Raw genomic sequence first — 14,254 nt, forward strand, 5'->3', positions numbered from 1 at the left:
CCATTCACAACCCTAAGCAAGTATTACAACCCAGTTATAACATAATTTATGTTTGAATTACTGTTAGGAGGTAAATGGAAGTTCTGCGAGACCGGCTCACAAAACCATTGGGCAGCAAATTCCAGGCACTGCCTGCTCGGCTGGTGAGACCCTAGCATCTGGATCCCACGACCACAAGCACTGGTGTGACAGTGGGATGAAGAGGACTGCTGTAGGACACCGACCCTGGTGTGGTGTCCAGGCAGAAGAGCCTGAGAGAGCTGGTGGCCCCGTGCAGTACGGTCTGTGGAGGTGCAGCTGGACCTGCGGGCTGGTGGTGTCCAGCTCCCTCACAGGGCACTATCCCAGTGTCCCCCCACAGCCACCCTGCGATGCTCCGAGACATTTGTGAGGGGCCTCTGGCTGCGGGGCACATCAGCAGGACGGGTCGCCGGGCACAGTCACAGCCCCGGAGGGACAGGCGGGAGGGGAGGGCTCTGCGGTTCCCCTCGCCCCCTCCGGGTGCCCAGGCCCGGCCTCGGCCCCCAGAGCGGCGGGGCGCGAAATGGCGGCGCCCGGGGACCGGGATGGGTGCGAGCGGCGCGGGGCGACGGAGAGCGAGCGCGGGGCGAGCCGTGCGCAGCGGGGGTGCGGAGGGTGAACTCTGCGAGCGTGTCACTGTGTGTGCGAGCGCGTAACTGCGTGCGGTGTGTGTGTGTGTGAGAGTGTGCGCGCGGGGCGGGCGGCGGGGGGAGCGCAGGGGCGGGCCGGCGGCAGCGGCGCTGCTGGCCGCGCTCCAGCCCGGCGCACTAATACAGGCTGGCGGCTCCCGCCTGACTGACGCCGGCCGGGGCTGCTGCTGCCGCTGCCGCGCTGCGCCCTGGCCCCGCCGCCGTCGCCGCCGCCGCGCAGCTGCAGCCCCGCTCTCGCCCGCGGCGCGCCGAGACCCCAGCCCGTGCCGGTGGCAGGTAAGAGCCGGGCTCCCGGCCGCGTCCCGGGACGGAGCGCCGTGCGGCGGGGGGCACGCGGGGGACGGTCCCGAAAGTTCGCGCCGGGGGCGGGCGGCGCACCTGGGGCAGGCGGTGCGGGCGGCATCCCCCGGGCGGACGGGCGGGCGGCATCCCCCGGGACGGTGCCCGTCGGCGGGAGGGGGCCGGGGTGCGGGAGACACGGCGACGCCAGGGCTGCGAGCGAAAAGGAGGAGCGCGGGGAAAAAGAGCGTTGTTGTGGATGGCTGGAGGCTGACAAGCAATCCCGCTGAGAGGGCTGCTTTCCTTAAGGAAAACAAAACCCACATGACACGTTCGGAGATGGTTTTTCACTTTCAGAGGTTATTTTCTGTTCGAGAAATCCCGCCGCCGGATGCGCTCCCGAATCGAACGGAGCAGAAATTCGGGGATTGGGGTTTGTGCTACAGCTGCAGGCGCGGGATCCTTCAGAACCAAACCCTGTAACGGCACAGCCCGAGCCGGGGGGGTCCACGGTTGGGCCCGTTTGTATCAATTCCGATATCGTGTTGGCAACTTTGAGTTTTCCCACTTGGATTTTATGGGTGAATTAATTTGATCCTGGCCGGGGTCGCTCACGAAGGCACGTCGGTGGGAATAAAAATAAATGACACACATGCGTGTGCACAAACACACGCGTGCTGTTAATTGCTGGCGTTTTACAGATTAGTGAAAAAAAAAAAAAAAAGAAAAAGAAAAGGCGCAGCCCAGAATGGCCAACTCTTTGGTGAATGAGCTTTGCCTTGGCAGCTGTAGGAAGTGATGTGCACGTCTCTGGAACGGGTTCAAGTTTGTGGCTGCTGGGGAAGGACACTGCGGAGAGCACGAGTTTTGGTGCTTTGCATCTCCCGTGTGCAGAGATGTGCATCTGTATGGGTGGCGATGCCTTCCTCGGCTCCCGGAGTGTAAGCATAAGAAAACACCACAAAACTCTTCCCCTCGGCCATGGGAGGATGAATGTCATCGCTCACCCAAATGTCATCCAGCCATACAGCTCCCGTTGTCCAGATTTGATATGTGCCCACGTCTGCCTGGTTTGCGTTTGCTTCCTGCTGTACTTTAGAGCAGAGGCTTCGAGTGTAATTTTTATTTCATTTATTCTGCATGCTGAGTTACTTTGACATAGTAGCTAGAAGAAGTGTGCCACAAAGTATTCTTAAAGTGACTCATTTCAAGAGGCACACTGTTCTACATTCTGAGTTCTGCAGTAATTTCTATTCCTGTCTGCCCTTTGTGATGGAGTTACAGATGTTTTCTTCTTCACTCTGTCACAGGCATACAAGCGATAAGCAATAACTGCAAAAACAAATAAGGGTCATTTGTATTTTATCATGCACCCCAATTTGATCAGGATTTGTGTTTTCATAGGAGTTGGGGATGGATGCTTTTATTTACATGCAGAACTAAACTGAACACAGACAAAGGTTTGCTCTAAGCTCTCAACTGCACAGCTTTGCAGAGTTGTTAAGCATTCGGATTTTATCAGTGCACTTGTCCCAGGCTGAGAGCACATACACGTACGCTGCATACCTACAGAAGGTGGAGGCGAGGCACTTGGAGCTTCTGCACACAAACTGGTGGTGATTCCTCATCTGCCTTCACTGGGGACAAGGCAAGGCCCAGCCCACTAAAATAGGACCACAGAAATGTTGGCGTAGCGTATCATATAACATCTGGACAGTTAATCCTCCTTTTTCCCTTTTTATTCTTTTACAGACTTTGTGCATCTCGAGCTTGAATCCTCAGCTATCTGCTGTTATCGGCTCGGCAGATAGGGTGTCATGTAATCCTCTCTGCTGAATGCTAAAGTGCTGTAATTCTGATGGCCTGGCTAACCTGTCTCGATAAAGTTTTATTTTTCCATTGTTAAATTCAAAGGACAATGACTACTAATTACAAATGACCTCTAACCAAAACACCAGTTAGTGTTTATCGCTGGTGCTGACTCGCTAACAGTAATTCCAGCATCAGCTCTATGGGGCACCCTGCTTCAGAGAAACCTGACAGAATAAGGGGAGCCAAAAGGGAAGAAAATACGTATGCTCTGGGTCATCTGTGGTGAAAATATAGTGAAAGTGTACATAGATTCCATTTACTCTGCAGTTTGCCTGTTGCAAATAATAATGACATGGATGAGGAAGAAATAATTAAAAATATCATAAATATTTTAACTGAAAACAGCACAGCAAAAACGTACAGAAGGTTGTTATGGTAGGCTGCCTGGTTTCCTGCTGCAGGCTGGTATAAGGAATCATTAGTGTTATTGTACATTAACAGCAAAAGATAGTAATAGCAGTGACAATTTGAGAGAATCATTGCTTTCCTATTACTGTCTTTGAGAACATTTGTTCTAAGAAACATTAGACTGAATAGAGTGTAATAAAATTAATTTTTCAAAAATATCCCCAATTATTTCCCATCTTACATTCTTTTATAATATTTGAATGATAATAGCATGGGAATTTTACAGATGAAGAGGTGAATTAAAGAGGCTAGGGCTCTGCGTGTTTATTATAGTAGCTGAAAACCACGCTGTGCTTTTGCAGATGAGTTAGATCTAATAGACTGTGGGATCAGAGCCCAGTCCAAGATCCTAACAAACAGATGTATGCATTTAAAACAAAACAGGTGAAACTTCTTCAGGTTTTAGTGAAGATACCTGTGATTTTTAGATGGGTTGTTCCACAGAACCAACAGCAAGTTTCTGAAAGAGCTATTGCAGCATCTCAGACAGGTTGAACAGTTTTTCTTTGAAGTTCAGCTCCTTTGGACACAGACACGACAAGGACACAGTGGAAATGGAGACAGTTTCCCAGTTGACGTGGTTGCCTCTATGTAAATAGACAAAACAAAACAGAAAGAAAAAGAAAACAATAATCTCTATACTTTTTTTTTTTTTTTTTTTTTTTTTTTTGAGACAGCATGAGGATCCAGGTGTGTTTCTCACTGGGAGGAGAAATGCCTTATCTTTCCTGCATCTTGTCTCCAGTACTTGTTTTCTTCCCTCTCTTCTTCATTGTCAGGAACACCACCGTCCTCCCCTCTGACAAACTGAGCATCATCTTTTGACTTCTACGCTTCCTTACAAGCCGGTACTCCCAGATGTCTTTTGACATTTTTTTTTTTTCTTTGCATGGCTTCTTACATTCCTTCTTCCTTTTGTTTGCAGCTGCCAAAGCATTAGTCCACACTTTGGCAACCATCCAGCTTGATACTGCAACCTCCCGTTTCCCAACAAGCTCTCTTCTTCCACCTACGTTCTGTTCACAGTCAGTGAAAAATCCTGCCAAAATCCTCTATCTTCTGCTTTCCATTCTGGAACGTCTCCATGCTGACCTATCTTACTGAGTCTTTATATACTCCTGGTCTTTGTTTAGACTATGTAAATTTTCCCTGCTTCCAGTATTTTCCAGATCCATTGGCCTCAGTCTTGTGGTTCACTGAAAGACAGAGAGGAGAAGGGAAGAAAATTAGCAGACCCGTGGGTCATTCCAGTTTGTTCTGCTTCAGGCTTCCTTTCACCCTCATTACCTGGCTACAAAAGGAGCAAGATTTGTCATTGCTTGATAACTGTTACTCTGTGTTTGTTCTGCCTTGTATTGTACTTGGTCAGGCAGCTGTGCTGGGAGAACACGAGGCAGCGAGCTGTTGGAGGTGGGACTTTTCCATAAAGTGGTGTTTGCTAGCAGCAAAGCTCCATGTAATTAAGAATACTTTATAATGCAAATAACTGTGTTACTGAGGTCAGTACATTTAAACAATGCTTAATCATTTAACGTTCTTGCTATGCCTTTCCATAATGAAAAATCATTTTTTAAGCATTCTTGTGTAGCATTTCTCATCAGGAGATATCAAAGAGCTTTTACAAAACAGTCATTGTCAGGATACCTATGTGATAGATGCAGAAACCTGAGGGGAAATCACTTACCCAGAGGCTTGTGGCAGGGCGTGATCCCACACAACTGAGCCCGGTAGGCTGAGAAGGGACCAAAGGCACGAGGATTTCACACAGATTTCAAGATTCCCTTGTGGTTGCTTGCTGGCCTGGCCTATCCAAACCTACTTGTCTTCATCCAATTGCTGTGGATGTGCCCAGTTGCCAACATGCAGTTTCTTACCCTGCAGCATATATGAGTAGCTAATTTATCTCTTTAATCAAGAGATCTTGGATTACTTCATGGAGGGCACAAGGCCTCCACAGGGACATCTAAAGTAGAGAAACTGAAATTCATTCTGGTGTAAGGCACGACCTGCAGCTCCTTTGGCTGCACTGCTGCATGTCCTGCAAGACTTTGCTGGGACATCGGCTTCTTGGTGGGAACCTGCATGGGACTTTGGCAAAACTGAGTGGTAGGAGGGGAGAGGAAAGGGAAAAATGGAGCTGGAGAGATGAGATGTTCCCTGCACCTGCAGATGTGCAGGAGAGAGATGTGTTCCTTCTAAAGACTCAGTGCCCTCTTTCTGCCTTTTGTTTGGTATCCTGCATTTTCTGAAGCTAGCTGTAACCATAGCTTGCCATCTTGAATGTTAAAGAGAATTCAGCCCTCATTTTATGCTCCCAGGCTCAAATGTAGACATATGAAGGCTGTTTAATCTCATAAGCAAGTGTTCTGGTTTGCAGAGCACCCACATCTTCAGCTGAAGTCACTGGGAATGGCCAGCTGTCTCCTCCTTTACACCCCACAGGAGGGAACTAGATAGACAAGTTCTTGCTCCTTTTGCTCTTAGTCATACTGTTGTGAAATAGCTTCCGTAGAGAGTCCAAGTGTATCCAGATATTCTTGATGGAAATGCGTGGGACCATTGGCTGCTTGTCCAAGGCAATTCCCTCTGCTCAATCCGATCTCTACATAGATAAAACCCATGATATCAGTGCCTACTTGTCCTCTACAGTCCTTTTTTGCAGATTTTCAGAATGTAAACCCTGTGAATGCTCCCTACTCCTCACAGGGTTTCACAAGGCACTGAGGGCTCAGTTAGCACAGATGGCTGCGGCTCTTGGTGCAGGAGAGCCTTTATGTCAGTCTTATTTCCCACAGGGATGTGCAGTGAAAGCCTTTTAGGAAAAACAGTTTTGAATGCAATATGACTTGAACACAATGAAATGCTAATGTGATTCCATGGAAAACTGCTAACGTGAGATATATAGAAAGTTTTGTGTGTGAAACTTATCCCCCTATAGGGATTTGCCCATATGAGGAAGGATCTGTCTCTAGGCCTGCTGTCAGTCCAAGCGGGACCACTTCTGGAAGTTCTCCCTTTTGAGTGTTTTATTGACAGTCTGTGTGACCTATTGATCTATATTTCACTCGCCAAGCTGTGTGTTGCATTCAGTGATACTAAATCTGCCAAAGATGTCTGCTGCATTAACTCCGTAATGGAGTAAGTAGCCCTTCAGGCAGGCCTTCCCGATGTCTGTCTGGGGCCTTAGGTGTCAGGTGTGAAGCCTATGTGCTAAGTTGCAGCCAGGCCTGTGTTGCCTTTGGTTCTATGACTACATGATGCAACTAGGCAGCAGATCTCAAAGCACAAAATATGGATCCTGGTGTCAGGATTAAACCTTGCAGAACTGCCGAAGGGAGCCAACCTTCCTTCATTTCTGTGCATCCCAGCAGGGAATGAAGCTATCAGGGACTATGCTGAGTGCCACAGAGCTGGGCCCACATCTCCTGCTAGGCAGATGGGATGTGCTACATGATTTGCCTTATGCATTTTGCATGTATGTGCTGTAAATGTACATCTTGAACTCAAAAAGTGCATTTCACTAATTTTCACTTTTTCACTAACTTACTTCCTGGGTAGTCTCCTCACCAGCCTTGAGCATCAGATCCTAGGTGAAGCAACTGTTCTTTAGAAGTATCCTTATTCAAAACATTCTTAATATCTAACTAAGCACATCCTTTTCCTAAAATGGGTATTTGGGAATTTCTCCAAGAACACCAGTGATTGATAACAAGATTACAGTATCTGATTAGTGTGGATATAAACTTCAGGCCAGCAATGAAGCTGAAATTCTTTTCTAGTCCCCTTCTTCCTTTGTGAAGTGTTTGTTCTGGAGGCACTTGGCTGCATGCTTTGTATTAGAGACGAGTCAGCGTTTATTTTAAAAGCAGGAACTCTATTTTTTGTGTATTTCCAACTGTTCCATTTTTAGAAACACCAATGGGCTTTGCTACAGTTTCTCTGGGAATGGTGAGTATGTGAAGAATGCAGGACAGACTGTCTATGAAATGGGGAGAACCAGAGCCACGAGAAGGCATGTTAGCTCTCCAAGGCAGGTTGATGCACCTCACCATCGTACCCGCTCTCTCCTGCCTTCTCCCCTGGAATACATCATCAGAACTTCCCCCCGGCATGCATACTCCTTAACCCCTTATCTCAGGAAGGTGGAAGACAGTTGAGAGATGAGTACTTTGTCAGAGCTGCCGGTTGGAGGAAGCCAGGCCACAGGAAGGGATAAGGGGAATGGGTCTTCTTCCTGCCTTGGGGAGCAGGTCGTGAGGTAGAGGAGAGGGTGTATCCTCTGGGATTGCATCTCAGAGACTTCAGTGTGGCCTAGCCAGAGCATATACATCGGTCGACTCCATATAAACATGGCAGTCACTGGTTTCCTTTAAAATTTAATACTGAGGAAGGAAACCCGGTCAAAGAGAGATCGTAGTGATAACTTGGGCCAGTTTCATATTTTTGCACAGATCTTGGTTATGGTAATTTTGTGTGGTGCTTCCAAATATTGTGGGAGATTTTCAAAGGCACAAATTAGTATGAATTTCTAGTCCTGTGTTTTTGGTGAGCATGTTTATCCTGAGCAGTGGGATGCAGGAGCACTGCCCGAGTTGGCCTAGGGCTTGAAACGGTGCAACCATGTTAGCATAGTACTGCACCTGAAAAGAGCAGCTCTTTGGCTTGATCACAGTAGAGAGCCATAGGGCCAGAAGGGTTCTCAGGAAGCTTTCTAGTCAATTCTTACTCCTTAAGGCCAGCACAGTTATTCTTCAAGAAAACTGTGTAAGTCTGGGAAGCTCTGGAGTCCCCTCCTTGCTTCAAAAGCCACCTGGACACGGTCCTCAGCACTGTGCTCTGGGTGCCCCTGCTGGAGCTGGGGTTGAGCCAGGTGTCTGTCCTCCAGAGTTGCTTCCCTCTACTGTGCTGTGATACTGTAATTGCTCTCTCAGACCTCCAACAGCAGACAGTATCCCAACACTTAGTTCTTTACTGTTAGCTACTTTCCTTGTCTCTTCACATGAAAGATAGATTGCTGCTATCTTACTTGCACATTTTGCACATTTGCATATTCTTGCCATGTCCGTGACCCTCCCTTCTTCCTGTCTAACACAGTTTTGCTGCTTCTGGTACTCAGAAGATGAAGTCATTCAGTGTTCAGTCTGCAGCTGTACTGTGTCTTGTAGATGTGCATGTTCAGAGTGGTCCCACTGCAGGAATTAGCTCATCCCTTCCCAGGGCATCACGGACATACCAGAAGTGAGCAGGGTACTTACTTTTCTGTTGTGACTGAATCTGTGCCTCTTAAACACAGCCTCAAGTGCTTGGCTTATGGAAATTTATGTAACTGTGTTAGGTCGCACGGTTTACATGCCCCAGAATGTGTCCCTCCTTATAGCAAATGAATGTGTTATTCCTGACCAGAGAAGCTGGACTATGCCTAGTAGCTGAGGTAATATTTGAGAGGTTCCACAAGCTCAGTGACATTATTTGGAAGTCACAGATGTTTAGACACTGGCATCAGATTTTGTCTTCATTTTAACCTGGAAGCAGTGAATGCAGTGAAGTCTCCACAGTGCAAAGGAGTGGCCAGAGAGGCACAAAATGCTGTGGGATTTGCTCTTTAGTATCAATGGCTTCACTTAAAACTCAGTGTAGAAAAGCCTTCAGAACAAATTGAAATAAACAAGAAAATAAGTTTCAGAAGTGTGCATTATTCATTTAAGCTTATAGGAATAAACAATGAGATATTGCCAGGGCTGTGTGAAACATGGACAAATTTGAGTCTCAACTACTTTACCTCATATCATCACAGCTGTTTTCAGTGGAGCACTCTAGGGTCAAACCAGGAAGAAATTTAGTTTCTTAATTAAAAAAACAAAAAAACCCACCTCCTTTACATCCCATTTAATTAAAACCCTGGGTGTCAGGTTCTGTGGTTGTGGGAGAGCTTGGTAACAGTGTGATGAATAATTCATTCACTATTTTTTGTTGGGTGCAAAAGACAGTGGTTTTGGATGGGTTCTTAACAACAACTTTGTCTTGCTGGTCCCTATCTCAAGAAAAACCCTGGAGGATCCCAAACTGAGCCACGGGTGTCACAAATGGAACAGGAATCTGTTGAAGGTGATTTGCATGTATAAAGAGTAACATGGGGCAGCTGTTACTGAGCTGTGAGCTGCTTACAGGAGCAGCAGAAAATGTGTGTGTGTGTGTGTGTAGCTCATATATGCATTTCCATGACACTCTTCAGAAGTAAACACATGGGTAAAAACCTCTCCTGCCCTGCACTGAACATCTGTGCTTGCAAAAGCCTGTGCTAGTGCAGGATTTGTGCTTCAGGGTGTGGGAGCACACCCAGGGTAAGGTCAGGGAAGTTCCTCGCTCATTTGGGACCTGAAGAATTTGTAAACAATCTTTTATTTATTTATTTAAAACACCCTTTCGCCCTGCTGAGGTGTGGGAGATCCATGCAGCAAACAGCAATGATGATGTGGCAGAGGAAGATCTTTGCCACCCTGAGCCTTCGAAGTACGCTGACTGCTATCAAGTCTCTATTACAGCAGTATCAGCTCTGAGAAAACACACAGGCTTTTCTCTTTTGTAGTAGGAAGCAATAACTAAATCAGTGCTAGGTAAAAATAACTAATCATGTGTGTTTGTAACATTCTCTTTTAACATAGTTTGACTATAATAATTTTCTCCCTTCCAATTCTGTTATGATTTAGTCACCATGCTGTAGACTTCCAGTTATAATTGTCCCACTCTTCCATTTTCCAGCTGCGTGCAGTCTCTAAGAACTGCACAGCTTATGTCTAGACGACCCTCTGAGAAATCTCTCTGTGGCCTTACTTAGCTGCTGCAATGACACCGAGACTGATGATGTCAGCCATTTTCGAGACTGATAGCCATGCCTTTCATGGCTTAGTTAGCCGAGGCAGGGCAGAGTCTTGGAGTTTTATGCTGAGACCAGATGCATACACACATCTGCATACATACCCATGCACAGCTAGTCTTGTGAGGATGATTAGCACCGTGATTTTATGTGGTAGTGTTTTAAGCCTGTTTTCACCAGCATTTCAGCAGTTTTTCTTTTAAGCTTCTGCAGGCAGCTTAGAGTGGAATTTAATGAGGACTGATACAATTCGACTGAAATTGGATTAGCGGGAAACTTCAGCAACACAATGGCCTGCACAAATGTTTTGCTGGGGGATGATGCAAAGCTTCCCCAACACAGCAAGTCCTTTATAGATTAAGCCAAACCTAAATTTCTCCAAATCTTTCCACAGTGTCAGCATATTGCCGTGCGAGATACAGAGGAGGACATGTTCAATTTCCATGAGTTCTGGATCCCTTCCTACTGACTTCAGCAGGCCTTCGTTCAGGTCAGCTAACAGCAAGCACATGATGACAGTGTTTCTTCTGCTTTTCTGTGACTATGATATATCAGTCTTTTCAGCAGTACAGTGGAAGTTACTGTAGAGGAACACGTTTTTCCCGTTGACCTGAGGGCCCAAAAGCAAGTTCTACGCTTGCAGGTGAAAAACAGGCTTAGGAGTAGGAGGAAGTATTCCAGTCCCTTCTGTTCTCAAATCTGCAGTGAGACTCATCTCACTCAACATCCATTGTTTTCAGTGCCTGATTTTGCAGATTTTTTTCTAGGTGACAGTGAGTGGAATGCATCATGCCGTGTACACACATGTTTTTCTGCTACTTATTTAGGTATTTCAGGGTGACTAGGTCAGATATGAGTGTCAACAATTTAGACATGTTTATGTGGTCAAGTGAATTCTACCCCAGGGCTGCCTCCAAACTAGTAAGTCAAATATGCCTAATACTATACTTGGCCTTGAGCCCAACTAGGATGGAGATGCTTGCTTCTGTGCAGTAGCTGTGTCACCCTCCTAAACCAGGTATCTCTCTGCAGACTTCATACTTGGAGTGATTGCTGGACCCTTCTAACTCCTTAATCATGCACAAGAAACATTAGAGGGATTGGTATTGGCACAGATCAAAGCCATTTCCGTTACTGTGCTAACAATTTACACTATTCATAATCAATTTCTCATGCTTAGAAATGTTCCCCAGCACTGTTTAATCTACTAGCATAAACATGGTAAAGGTAGGCACCTGTGCAGGGAGAACAGAACACATGAACTAGTCTGAGATGTTTCCAATCCCATCTTTTCCTGTTCCTTTGGACCACAGAAACAGAAGGGTGGGTCCATGTTCACATGATGTATGTCTTCTGTCTCTTCCATAAAGCACGTTTCATAACTTAGGCTAAGCTTGATAATAGAATAAAGAAAGAATGGAAGATTGACCATGTTTGGTCTTCACTGTCACTTATGAGACAGATAGACAAAGCTTTCCATGTTGCCCCAGAAGAAGATATCGTGTTAATGAGGTTCCCTAAAGGATGTGTAACTCATCCTCACAATCGTGCCTTGTATAGTGACCAAAGGAATACAAGCAACCATCATGGTATGGCCCAGGGCTTTATGTGAATGCTGGGGATATAGGTCAAAACTGTAAGGCTTTGCCCTGTTCTCAAGTCCGGAGCATCAAGAAACAAGATTGGTCATCAGCCCAGCAAATATGTCAAACAGTTTTAAAACATTTCAGCATTGGAAGTTTCCAGTCTGATGGGCAAGTTGCCTGGTACAAGAGGCATACAGTTTAAACAACCACTCTCCTAAGAGATCATTAAAATTAAATTGTGGATTAACATCTCTATCTTTACAGCCCTGGAGCAGAGTGGCTGCCTAGGTATTTCATAATGGAGTATCTAAGCCTAGCAGCACATGGCTTAGTCTGCTGAATAATATACAGTATTATGTAATGAAATAATATTAAACGAGGTTGTTCTGATAATGATGTTATTTGAAAATTTCAGTATATTTAATTGCCACTTATGTTTTGAATGTCAGTTCGATTTGGGGAGAAAAAAGATTTCAGAAGAAACTAGGGGGAGAACGATAGGAAATTGTGCAATATACTTATCTGAGACTACATCACATGGTCTGCAAAGCACTGCTTTTGCTTTTATACACATACCCTTGGCGACTCTCCCACTAGCAACAATAGTGCTTAGACTCATACTGATGTCACTGTTGAGTTATTTAATTTGACTGAAAGAGATTAATGTGTTTATTTAAAACCTTGGTCAAAATGGAAAAGAAAATCTTGGGACAATACTTTTACGTGGACGTGTATGTTTTCATATCTGATGATTGCAGTGTCGCATTAACTTATCAGAGGCAGCTGTTGACACACACTAACGCCCCGGAGACCCCCTCAGATAAGAGCTGGAAGCCATTTTCCCTGTCAGCCTGGAGCAGAGGCTTCCACACCACTGCTGGTGCTGTGGGCTTTCATCCCAGGCTGTCTTTGCTTGCTGCTGCTTCCAGGGCCGATCCACAGCCATCCCAGCATTGTTTTATTTTCTCGCGTGAGGATGCGGTTCGGTGCAGCCAAGTAATGACAGCAGCGCAGAGGCATGTGGAAGCCAGCAGGTTGTGATGGGACAGCAGGGGACAGACGCTGCAATTGTACAGCCTACATAGAAGGTGCTGGGCTCTGTGGGCCGAGCCTCCTCCCTCTAAGGTATTAAGACTGCCTAAATTTCAACCACATTATGTTTTACATAGGTTGCTCCAAAAGTAATGCCTTTGTATTTATTTCCCTGGAAATTACAATAGATTCAAAGAGCACAATAACGCTATTTGATAGAGCAAATTCTCAATGACAAAATGCTATTTTTCAACAATCATCACCATTAGTTATGTATTTTCACCAGCCATGAAAAAGAGCCAGCATGCCACGCTTGTAAAAATCAGCACTAGCAGAGGTCAATTGTCACCGCTGCTGAAACGCACTGCCTCACTGTGCTCACATCCTCTGTTTGGGCTCTATAAACCTTCAGCTAGTGTCAGTGGGTGCCATTTTTTCCACATCGAGGAATTCTGTGTCACGCCTTTGCTTCATACACACTCCCATATCAGACATAATTTTCTCAGACTGTCCCTAAGTTGCCATCTGTCACACGTCAACAAAAATGTAATGGGATATTGATGGGAAGGTTCAACCTCTACTGCCATACTACCAACATTTACCTCTGATGTCCTGGGCCAACATCATAAAATAGGAAGCATTACTTTCAGAGCAGCCCTAGTACTAACAGATCAATGGTATTTCCCTGTAGTAAATCATTCTGAACTTTTTTATTTTTCACTTGTACCCTCTAAATGTTTGGAACAGACTTCAGTTTTGATTGAGAGGCATAAGCAACTCTCCAGTTAAATACTCCAGGTCATTGTATGTTTATAAATACAGAGGGGAAAAGAAATCCAGAATCTGAAGTTTCTCTTTGCTGGGCTGTTTGGGAGGTCTCATGGAATCGATTATTGATTGTTCAATGGTGCAAGCATGGTGATTGTTGCTGTGTGTGTCTCTTGACAGTTGAGGACAGCTAGACATACACATAGAACAATAGTATAGAAATTGCATAAGCCACATCCTGTGGTGTGGTGGCTGCATGAAGCAAGGTGGGCCTGCTTTTCCCGCTAGTTTTGTAGTCCCTCTGTCCATGTTTTCATGCTAGCTTATGTCCCCTGATGCATAGAGCATGAATCTCCAAATGGAATAGCAGCTGCTACTTGGGCTTGTCACATGCCTGAGAGTCACCTTTGTGGTAGGCAGTCATTACTCCACAGCAAACATAGCAAGTTGCCTGTGCAGCCCTGGTGCCCCAGGCCGTGCATATCCTGCAGTACAGAATCTCAGAACATCCCAAGTTGGAAAGGATCCACGAAGTCTTTGAGTCCAACTCCTGGCTCCACATAGGACTACCTAAAAATTAAACCATATGTCTGAGAGCATTGTCCAAGTGCTTCTTGAACTCTGGAGTGTGCTGTGGAGTTGTGCAGTGCTGAGGGTGTCAGACTGCCAAAGAACCAGGCTTTGAGATTGGCATCCTGTCTCAACATGTTCTGCCTGTGTTTGCACTCCGTGTCCCCATGTGCCCTTTGAACTTTTTAATAGCT

General features: G+C 45.9%; 1 protein-coding gene across 3 annotated transcripts in view; it reads left to right on the forward strand.

Moving 5' to 3' along the window:
* Positions 1-596: 596 nt before the first annotated feature.
* Positions 597-14,254, forward strand: part of SMAD9 (SMAD family member 9) — a 45,562-nt gene continuing 31,904 nt past the window's right edge. The window contains exons 1-2 of one of the 3 annotated variants that reach the window (XM_085215999.1): positions 597-947; positions 10,499-10,594. The gene's annotated coding sequence lies outside the window, so the exon portion shown is untranslated. The remainder of the gene's footprint in view (positions 948-10,498; positions 10,595-14,254) is intronic. The other 2 variants (XM_085216001.1, XM_085216000.1) reach the window with 2 other exon arrangements.

This window comes from Meleagris gallopavo, chromosome 1, assembly GCF_905368555.1.
Source record: "Meleagris gallopavo chromosome 1, MGAL_WU_HG_1.1, whole genome shotgun sequence".
Classification (NCBI taxonomy): Eukaryota; Metazoa; Chordata; class Aves; order Galliformes; family Phasianidae; genus Meleagris; species Meleagris gallopavo.